This window comes from Falco peregrinus, chromosome 8, assembly GCF_023634155.1.
Source record: "Falco peregrinus isolate bFalPer1 chromosome 8, bFalPer1.pri, whole genome shotgun sequence".
Taxonomy (NCBI): Eukaryota; Metazoa; Chordata; class Aves; order Falconiformes; family Falconidae; genus Falco; species Falco peregrinus.
In genome coordinates, this window is record NC_073728.1 from 56,125,597 (window position 1) to 56,134,506 (window position 8,910).

Consider the following 8,910-nt stretch of genomic DNA (forward strand, 5'->3'; position numbering starts at 1 on the left):
GCTGTACATAGCTGGGCTGGGTGTTGCTGGACCTCTGTGAGCAAGCAGAAATCCTTTAGCATGCCTGGCACCAAGATTCACGTGGTGTTATTGCCCTCTGAGGAGCAAGGGAGGGAGGTATGATCGTTTATAGCTGAAGGAGGTTAATCTTGATCCAGCACTGTTCCCTGTTACTCCTCTAACACACGTGCCAGGTTTGCAGCCTGAGTAAAGCCAAGAAGTGCCAATAGGTGCTTTGGTCTCACTTCCCAAAGCTGGAAGGGGACTTAGCAAGGGCACTGATGGTTATGCACCAGGGCAACTGTGGAAAAGATTTTCCTCTTCAATCTGTAACACATATAAATAGAGCGGTGCTGACAAGAGTTTCTCTGATTACCCTTGTTTGGGATGTGCCCACTCCTGGTAAAACACATTTATTTGCACATTTTTCAGTTTAGAGGTCCTTGCTGTAGCCAGGAAATGTGATAGTTTTTGATTGTCCAGAAACAGAAACGTCTTTCCTCAGATTCCTTGGAAACATCCAGGCACATTTCCAAACTTGAGTTTGATGGGTAAATCCTCAGTGGTTACGAGAGCTGCTCTGAAGATGGGAACTGTGGTTGGCTCCTGGGACGTTTCAAGTGTGTATAATGCCATGGTTTTCTCCTTCCATTCCTCCACAAGTTGGAGGCATCAAAGCAGAAACAAGCCACTGATCTCCTCCGGCCTCCTGGACACTTCTCTTTTCATCCTCTTATTGCTCAGGCTCCTGATACATTTGCATGGATTTAAGTTCGTGTTCCTAACCCCTCCCAAAGCTGTATGAGATTAAGTACTTCACTACTGAAGCAGGTTGAAGAAACTCCAGATTATGCAATACAGTGGACTGAACTTAATCATTCCACAACAAATTGAGCCAAACCAACTGATTCAAGAACAGTTGCCTCTGCCAAAAGAAGAATCCAACATAGGCTGCTAGCTACTGCAGCTGAAAAGCAGTCACAGTAGGTTTTAAATGCAGTTTTTCTGTTAGCAATTGCTTTTCCTTTCCAAGTGCCTCTACTGACATCTGTGTGTTTATGACATGCCTTCAGAAACGTGGGATTTCAGGGCTCCTCTCTCCTGATTGACATCTTTTCTATATCCTTCAGGAAAATCAAACAGAAATGCTTGGGGCTTATGTGACTGGGAAGGAATGAAAAAGAGCTGCAAACTGCTATTGCGCTGGGTGCTCCTGGTAGAAGGAGCAGGGAGATGTCTTCAGCAGTGTAGGCTTTCTCAGGATGTGTCACCTTGTCAGAGCAGTGTGTTCCTCCAAACACATCAGCTGGAGGAGTAGAGAAAAATGAGTCAGGCAGCTCTGCCAGCCGTGCAGTGTAACTCACCGAGCAAGGCACCCATCATGGAGAAATGGAGAGGACATGCAGACCCCAAAGCAGGTGCTGGTGTGGTATAGCTTCCCCTTGGTTGCCTTGCTGGGTGATGGCCACCACACACAGTGTGGGATGGAAGACCTCGGCAATTACTGATGGTGTCTTCTGGCTTTTGGAAGGCACTTGGTGGGGAAATTGGTGCCACACAAGGAATGTGGGGCAGGGGCGTTGGGTAAGGAGATACGCTGAACCAGCAGGTCTTTCTCTAGGTGGGTCAGCAGGAAGAGGTGATTCTCCTTCAGCAAGTTGAATGTCTGCATCACCTTTCAGCAAATCTGAGCACTTTCAAGTTACTTTTTTTTTAATAGTTAAGTGTTGCAAAGGAATCAAAAAATTGCATTGCAGGAGAAAGAAAAATTTGCGAACCTACCTACTTCCCTGTGGTGGCCCATCCATGACAGGCTGGAAGAGCACTTGTTGTACCACGGCTGGAATTTGGTTTTTGTGAAGTCTTGATGTACAGTGAAAAGCCACCAGTGCCCCAGGGAAATTGCAACAGAGTCACCAGCAAAAGCATTCAAAGATCACAAACCAGACCCAGATGATCATGAATCACAGCTTAGAAACCGCAAACGGTTCTTAAGCCTCTTCAAAATAATGGCATTTACCAACAGGCTCGTTTGGGGTGGTTCACATTTTCCAGCCTTGCTCTGAACCCAAGGGACAGAACGGGCTAAAGCAAGAGCAGAGCTCCTCGTGCAGTGCCGGCGCCCCGGAGCTGGGGTGATAACAGGGAGCTGTTGTGACACACGGCACAAATTCATGCTTGAGGGTGGTGCTGGGGCTGTGTGGGAGCTCTAGTGCTGTGGAGTGCAGGTGAGGGGTGACCCCTTGGCCCCTTCCCAACAGTGTCCCAATTGCTGCCGCCAAGGAGTGGCTGCGCAGCCAAGACCCACACCACGGCTCTGTGCTGGTGGCATCCCTGAGCCTTGGTCCCTTGGTGGAGGTCATGGGGACATTCCTTGGGATACATGAAGGGAAGGCACCTTCTGGCGACCTACGGGAGGACCCTCAGTGTTCAGGATGGTCAAGGCAGGTAGGGAGTTTGCTGCTGCCCTGCAATGGGTGGGATGAGTGAAGTTTGGAGAAAGGCTGATGCAAATATGAAGCCCAGGGGTGTCACAAAAGACAGTTCCTAAGATGCTCAAAGCTCTCTAGGGTCCAAAGAGCTGCTTCTGTTGGATTTAAAAGCTAAACATCTCTAAAGTTCTGTTACCTGCTGGGTTTGCTAGGCCTGGGGCTTGTAGGTGTACCGAGGATCTTGCTTACGGTATCCAAGATGTTTTTGAAAACAGTCTGTACAGAAAGTGCAGAAGAGCAAGCCCCATGCAGTGGTGTGCCCATGGAGAGGAGAAGACTGTACATGCAGAAGCCCACAGGGGGAACTGCAAGTCGCCTGGAGGAAGGGGGATGGTGCAGCTGGATCCGTTCTGGCATGGGAGACAGACCAAGCCATTTTGCATCAGCAAGGTGAGAGCTAGCCGATGTGCAGTGATTAGCTGCTCTTGTATCCAGGGGATACTGCTCAAACACTGATTTTTTTCCTACAGTAAAAAAAAATCAACCATAATTTGGTCCATAGTGATTTTTGTCTTGAATTCTCTCCCATTAATGCTGAGAAAGCTATTTTGTTGCTCTGGGTGCATGGAAGATATTGAACACTCTGACAGTTTAGGAAAAAGGGTTCTGTGAGTGACTGCTGTGAAAATATCACTTATTTTCTCCAGCTATAGGAGAGTCTTTGGAGCCCAGGACAGTATATCAGTTTTTCTCTTCCGTCCTGGAAATGTTGCCGCTGGGGTCCCTCATTTCTGGGTAGGGGGCTGAACGTAGCTACAGGGGAAAATTAACAAATTATAATTTCTACTTTAATAAAACTTGTGTTTGTTATCCTTCAGCAAGGGCCGTGCATCCATGATAGCAAACTTTGGAAAACTGCAAGCATCAGCAGCTTTGCCTGAGGATGAGTATTGCTGACAACAGTGTCTGAAGACAAAGGCATCACATAAATCATGGCTTGTTGGGTTGTTCAGAAGAGGCCATGCCTGAATGCCAACCAAATGCTTCCTGAGCAGGATGAACATGCTGGGGACAGGCGATGTGCTTGTAAGGATTACTGGCTGAAATTGGCTGGGGTGCAATTGCACAGCTCCCTGGAGTGGGGTGAAGTTCCCAGCCCAGCTCCTGACCCATTTGCCTGTGCTATCCCACCACTGCAGTGACACCAAACCACATGGATCCAGTCCACGGAAAACTTTCCTTCTCCTGCTGTGGCTTACTGGGTGATGGCACATGGCTGGTGGGAATACCTCTGGGCTGTGGTCAGCTCTGGTCACAGCGGTGGCCTCAGGGCTCTGTCGCTTGCAGATGGGACAGCTGCTGCCACCGTCCACCCAGGAGTGGTCCCAGGTCAGGAACAGTGCAGGGGGTGCTGGCTCCTGGCAAGACTTTCTCCCCTGATGGCCTGTGCCCCTCTTCTTGGCTCCCACGCAGGATCTCCATGGGATGCAGAGGCAGTGGCAGCACGTGGGGTCTGTCACCCAGGAGCTGAAACATGGAGCTGTGCTCTTCTTGCCTTCCCTGGCATTACCGGAGAAAAAGCATCGTTTTTCCCACTCCTACAGAAAATGCCAAAAGCAAAGAATTCCTTCATAAAATTGCTTCTTTATTAAATCCTATCTGCCTCCCGCCTCCACATCTGACTGCCCCTGCGGCTGCCAGATTGATCCAGGGCAGAGTGATTAAGCGCTATGGCTGATAATTGGGCAAGCAATTTTCAGTTTCCTCCAGCAAGGCTCTCACCTTTTCTCTGAACCAGAAGCAGCACCCCCTGCCCACTCTCTCTTTCACAAAGCCGAACAAGATGGGAAGCATATGGTATATACCTTCCTTTCAGGTCACAGGCTCCTGGAGGATGATCTGGTTTAATCTGACCCTCTGCATAGCTCAGGCCAGCTGTGTCCCTGCTCCCCAGGGCCACCCACATCTTTTGTCCAGGACTGGACCTTGCTTTGGAGCCTGCGTGGGTAACTGAACACAGAGCTCTGTTTTAGAGCTAATTTAGAGGTATTAACCCCTCTTGATAAGGATCCTTGGTCTCTACTGCCCTGTCCTGTTTGCATAAAAGATCCTGTCTGCCCACAGCTATCATTGCCTTTGGGTCCCCTTTCCCCCAGGTGAATTTGAAGTGATTATACGTGAAAACTGACTCTTTAGAAAGCTGGGTGACGTCCAGGTGAACTCTGGGCACGTTGGCCTGGATGCAGAGCTGCTGCAAGCCGGTGAAGAGCTGGCTGGGTCACCAGAGTCCTCCCAGAGCTGCCCAGAAGGTTGGGAGGTAGCAGAGAGAAGCTGCAGGAAGGGTCATCTCAACTGGGTAGTAGGAAAAAACTTTCACCATGAAGATGGCCAAACACTGTTGCTGGACCAAAAAGGCTGTGGAGTCCTTGTCCTTGCAGAGGGTCATAAGATGACTGAATGAGCTGATATTTTCCACAGAAGCTTTCAGAAATGGGCAGAGAAGCAACAGCCTGTCCCCTCCGTGGTCCTCAACTAACCCGATGTCCCCAAGACTAGGAGCTTTTTAAGATGAGGTCTGACACACAGAATATTTTCACATTTTTTCTTAATTTCTTGAAAATGTTTTGTCAGAGGTTTTGTCAAGTTTTTATAATACTTTCCATTGCTTTGTAATGCAGTTGATAAACAAGCAAAAAAAAAAATATTGTAAATTACTTTCATCACAACCCCAGAGAGATTTGGCATTTCTAGCTACTCCTGTGAGTTCCATTGGCACTGCTAAGGGCTATTGATATATGGTTTGCTCCTGGACTCAGAAAAACACTATTGTACTTCTGATTTCAATGAAATATGTGGCTAGAGGAGGCTGAAATGCTTATGTCCATCCCACTGTACCGTTTTGGACAATTAGAGGAGATGAGGCATTTCCAGCAGAGAGCTCTCAGCCTCCTTAGCTCCATTGGAAAAACTGGCTATTAAAAAAACCAGAAAGGTGTGGAAAGGAAGGGAAAAGTAATGCAAACTATGAAATCAGGCTTTCATTTCTAACATTTCTTCTTGCTGTTAGCTATGCAGGGATTTTAAAATGAGAAACGTACTTTTTTCCCAGAACGATAGAAGTGAGCTTTTGGGAGGAAAAAGGAAAAAAAAAAAAAGGTAGTGGACACGGGCTAGAGCTGGTCATGTTTCTGTGGCTGGATTCTGATCCTGAATGTACCAAAAAGGGGAGAGAAAAGCTCAGCAGTCACTGGAAACACTGAGCCCATTTCCAGAGATGGATTTTCCTTGAAGCTGCGCTGCCACGAAGCACCATGAGACCCATGTTAGTTCAGAAGTTCATTCATAAATTTGAAATTTATTCTTGGCGAGTTCTTACCCTGCCAGCATCTAGTGCTACGCCTGCTTGCTTTAGCCATAACAAATGTATGCTTATTATCATTGTGTTAATTGTTCGTATCTGCTCTCCGGTGTGGAAAAGCAATACTCCCTGACTCCGCCTGTGTGTCAACATGCCACACACCTGTCTGAATAAAATCTCCCCAAAGCTGATAAATGATGGTTAAACACTGCTGATAAACTTCAGCTAACTGCTGTTGACCCTTGGGTTGGGCTGAGATTAGATAAGGCCCAATTAACTCTTTCTGCCTTTCCTAAGGACTGCTCAAGCTCAAGGACAGACCTTGAAAGTTTAAGGCAGTTAAAATAGGGACACTGTGATGCTTTGGCCTTAGCTGATGGCTGATGTTTATTGTCCCTACAAAACCATGCTTCGTTTTGAGCGCTGAGAGCCGCTGCCAGGACAACAGACATGAAGTGCTGGGGGAAGGAAGCTGGGGTATAAGAGCATCGGCACCAGCAGCGCTGCCGTGAAAGGCGATGCTGAGGGCATTGTCAGCAGCTCCGTGTGCTTTCAGCTTTGGTCAATGGCCTTGATTAAAGAAGGATTTTGTCTTTGATTTAGGGAGCCTTTGAACATAGTGGCTAAACATCTCCTTTCAATCAAGGGTTTTCCTTTTGATTTCTGCATGTAGTCAGCTCCCTATGTCCCTTGGTGAGCTTTGCAATTGAATCGCTTCCCTAATAAATGTGACGTTATTTTTGATTCCTTGCACGTTTTCAGCCTGGTTGTGAAAGCGAGGTGCTTTGCAGCTAAAGCACTGTCCGGCCCATCAGGGATATGAGGAGCCGTCCTTTTGCTCTGGTAATGGAGATGAAATATTCCATTGCCGAACCTCCTTTCCCCAAGCAGCTTTTAGCTTGTTTTTTTTTTTTTTTTTCTTTTTTTTTTTCCCCCGAGGAAATAGCTGCCAAAGCCTGTGGCTGCTGTCTGCAGTATGCTTTTCCTTCTTATCCTTATTCATCCCTGCCAAGATCCTCTTTTCTTCATTCCTTCCCATTTTCTGAGCTTCTGGAAGCCCCTGGCCCATAGTTTCAAACCCCACTTAGCAAGAAACTTGGGTTTCCTGCTAAAAACCAGCTGATATTCCCATGTTATTCTGTGGTTTCGGTAGGAAATATTCAGAGATGTTGCATCCTGAATTTTTTCCTCTGTGTTTTTTGGAAGAAGAAATCCAGCCTGCTTCCAAGCTCAAGGCAGCCTTGCAATGCCTGGACTTGGGGAAGCTCTCCTCCAGCACTGAGATGGTTGCCAGGAGCAGACAGTGACAGGCATGTTGGAGGCAGCTGATGATGCTGATCACGCTGTTCTGCATCTGCCTGTTTAGCTGAGACATCCCTGAGCTTTATGCTTTGCTGTTCTTCTACTCAGGCTGAACTGCAGAGCCACAGAACTTGGGTGCAGAGATGCGTAGTGGTGAGAGGTCAGGCTCTCCCTAAGTACCCACCAATATTATGTGGAGGGTGATCAGATGCTACTGGAAAGGGGCTGGACAGCCTGGGGTGCAGCTGCCTTGCAGAGCACAGGAGGGAGCGTGCACCAGGTGCCCACGTCCCTGAGCCCGAGTATCTGTGCTGCCACACTTGCCGTGTCAGCCTCTTACCCAGCTGGGGCCTCAGATCAAGAGACCTCTCCCTGCTCATCTCCATCGAGGTGCAGACACGGATCAGGCACAGATGCAGCTGCTACAAGTCCTTTTTACTCTGGGAACCACAGTTCCACCTGCTGGAACTGTCACCTGTTGTCTCATTTTTGCATTTTGTGCCCTGCTGACATTCATGTCCTTTCACTGGATCTGGCATTTTGGCAGTTAGGAGCAGCCTCTCTCACTGGATCCAGGCTTTGCCATTTCCAGGATCCTATAAATTCAGCTTTCATCCATACAGAGCCCTGGGATTTTTATGGATGTGGATGCATAAATGATAATTAAAGCTTCTACATAAACACTCAGCGTCGGCCAAGAGCATAAGTCATAAATAATTATCATGTTGCCGAGCTTTGTACTTATGATGCTGTATTATTTTAAACTAGAATTAATATTATGAGACTTAGAAAGTCAGCAGTGGACTGGAGAAGTAAAAATCTTGGAGGAGGTCTCTGGGCCCCTTCTGAGGACAGGGTGATGGACCAGGTGACACTGTGCTTTCAGGGATACTGCTTTTATGCTCTTCAATTATACTAATATTTAAATTGGGGATTAAAACATTGCTGACACCTAGGAGATTTACTGCGTGTACTTTATTGGGACGCAGGTCTTGCTCTGACTGAAGCCTCAGGATTGCCCATGCACTTGAGCCAAGGAACACACAGTGTTTTACTGTGTTCGTGTACTTAACGTTGCCTATGTGTGTTCTTTGCTAAAAAACAGGGGAAGCATTCTCTATCGAAATTGTTCTGACATCCCTCAGACTTCCAGGGCCAAGTGTGGGGCTGGCCTCACCCGTGCCTCCAGTCAGGTGAGCCCTTGCAGGGAGCTGGGAACCAGCTTAGAGATTCCCTGCTCTCCATAGCCAGCGCCCCAGCGGCGTGTCATGAGCCCCTTGCCCACCCTCACTGGCACCAGGGGTTCCCACACAGCCCTTCCCACAGCCCCAGCACCACCCTCAAGCATGAATTTGTGCCGTGTGTCACAACAGCTCCCTGTTATCACCCCAGCTCCGGGGCGCCGGCACTGCACGAGGAGCTCTGCTCTTGCTTTAGCCCGTTCTGTCCCTTGGGTTCAGAGCAAGGCTGGAAAATGTGAACCACCCCAAACGAGCCTGTTGGTAAATGCCATTATTTTGAAGAGGCTTAAGAACCGTTTGCGGTTTCTAAGCTGTGATTCATGATCATCTGGGTCTGGTTTGTGATCTTTGAATGCTTTTGCTGGTGACTCTGTTGCAATTTCCCTGGGGCACTGGTGGAGCACGCTGCTTCTTGCCTCTCTCTGGACTTCTAAACATTCAAGGCCTTGACAAAAGTAAATCCTAGCCCTCTTCTGAGGACCCAGGCAGCTTTCTGCTGTGCAGATCCCTCCCTTGCTGGAGAGGGACTGCAGGCACCAACCTCAGCGTGTCCCACTGGCTGCCCTTTTATCCCGCT